Source organism: Oratosquilla oratoria, chromosome 19, assembly GCF_046742065.1.
Source record: "Oratosquilla oratoria isolate Oo_2021 chromosome 19, ASM4674206v1, whole genome shotgun sequence".
In the NCBI taxonomy this organism is placed as follows: Eukaryota; Metazoa; Arthropoda; class Malacostraca; order Stomatopoda; family Squillidae; genus Oratosquilla; species Oratosquilla oratoria.
The window spans coordinates 54,761,906-54,764,405 of record NC_134795.1 but is presented as its reverse complement, the minus strand read 5'-3'; positions in this window follow the sequence as shown (position 1 = coordinate 54,764,405).

The following is a 2,500-nucleotide window of genomic DNA, read 5'->3' as shown; positions in this document are numbered from 1 at the left end:
TTATTATCATTGTCATTATCATTATTACATTTATTTATTTCATTAATTCGGCAACACTGCTTCTGACCCAGGGCAGTGGAAAAGTTGCAGGGATAACCCGTCATCCAGGAGGTGCCAAGATAAGAGGGAGGGAAGAGGGTAGAGGGGAGTGGAGTATGTAGGGGATGGAATGGGTGGGAGCGGTTTCTATACCTTTGTTTTTTGGCTACCTCCCGTGTAAGTGGGAAAAAAGCCTTTGGAACTCGTATATATATGTATGTATTTATTCTATACTTTATTTGTTTTTTTATCCAAAATTTCTTGTTTTCTGTCTCCACGGTCGGTGCGCGTAAAAACGGCCTCTCCGGCTTTCCTCGGCACGACGAAGAAGCCGAGGCGCTCCTCGTGGGCGTGAGGCTTTGGAGTACAAAGGAGTCAACATGCCTTCCGCATGACTGCCCACGCCCACTTCGACCGCCCGGGAGTGCACGTGGGCGGGCCGTACCGTTCTGCAGTCGAATCAGCGCGTCCCCATGGGCGTGTGGGCGGACAAGAAAGAAGGGTTGGGGGTAGACCACAAGCATAGGTACACACTTAGCCGAGTGTGTGTATGCACGTGTGGCCTAGGTTTCCTGGCCACTACTTGGGCTTGTTTGTTTGTTTGTTTGTTTGTTTTTGTGTGTATGTGTGTATGTATATCTATGAATGCATGTATATGTGTATGTATGCATGTTTGTATGTGCATGTATGCATGTATGTTTGTATGTGTGGTCATGTATGTATGTATGTATGCATGTGTGTGTATGTATGTGTATGTATGCTTGCGTGCGTATGAGTATACATGTACGTGTGTGTGTGTGTGTGTGTGTGTGTGTGTGTATTTGCTTCACTGGTTACATGAACATAAGTAACATCACCCATACATAAAATGTCAGATACTATTTACAACACATCACCCCATAAAAAAAAAAAAAAAAAAAAAAAAAAAAAAAAAAAAAAAAAAAAAAAAAAAAAAAAAAAAAAAAAAAAAAAAAAATCGGAGCTCCATTAGTAAAGGGAAATTACCTCTATGCACTGGCGAGGTTTATATGTATGCAAACACACCCTGTAGTCTGGCATTTGGACTTAGAAGGGCATGATGTATGCCACAATCCATGCATGATGATAAGTGTCTTAGAAGGATATTATGTAAGGCCTGAGTTAGTAATACTGGACCTGATGTTTGGTATGAGTCACCTTACGATGGTGGTGGAGGTGGTGGAGATGGTGGTGGAGATGGTACTGTTACTACTACTACGCAGAAAAACTAAAAACAAATAGTTTCTGTTCCTGAGCTAAACAGAGTACAAAAGAATGGTAGGTTAGTTTCAATAAATGATCTTATAGAATTTCTTAGTCGAACTTGGTAAACACGTATTGTCACTTTCGATTCATAACATTATTCAATTGGTTCAATTATGAATTAGAATTTATAAGTTTCAATTTCATGACAATTACTATATCCAAACATTTGTCATGAGTATGGGAAACTTCCTCTCCTCTGAACTCAATAACTTGTTCATGGAATTTTTTGAAAACAAGATTTTAAGTAAGACAATTCCTCCTGATATAACTTGGCTACGCAACGTCGACGATATTCTTTGTCTATGTCCTGATTGCTTAGCTGCTTCCCATTGTCTCAAGTAAATTAAGAACCTAAAGTCTATAAAATTCACACTTGAAATGGAAATAATGGTGTGCTACCCTTCTTCTGACCCAGGGCAGTGGACAAGATGCAGGGATGACCCGTCATCCAGGAGGTGCCAAGATAAGAGGGAGGGAAGAGGGTAGAGGGGAGTGGAGTATGTAGGGGATGGAATGGGTGGGAGTGGTTTCTATGCTTTTGTTTTTTGGCTACCTCCCTTGTAAGGGGGAAAAAGTCTTTGGTATATGTATGTATGTATCCTTCTAAGACGTGAACATTCATTATACAAAGAGAAACATTAAATTTAGTGTATACAGAGAGCCAAGCCGAGCAATATAGGCTGTTACATATATTATCATTCTTCGCTACCTGATAATGTAAAAAGATCGGTTTTTATCAATATTTCTAAGAGCTTTACGGGTCTGTATTCCTGAGTACATTGATGATGATATAAGAAATGTTTATGATATCGATGTTAAATTGAAATATCCTAAACATTTCATTGACATCTCTTACAATTTTGCAAGTTTTTTTTTTTTCTTTTTTACAATCTTCAATCAGTCACACCTTTTGTCCATAACAATCTAGTTGTGCTACTCTACCAAGAAGATTTAGTTAACTTCGTCCCTAATTTACTCAAGTGTTTTAATATCAATGTAGCCTTCAGTAATAATAATACTATTAAACAATATCTTACCAATAATTCTAAAGATTGACAAAAATTGTGTATACATAAAATTCCTTGTAGAATATGTAACGAGTTATACATTGGTCAAACGGTGATAGCTGAATAAATAATAAAAAAATGCGTAAAAGATGGAATGATTCAAGTGCTAT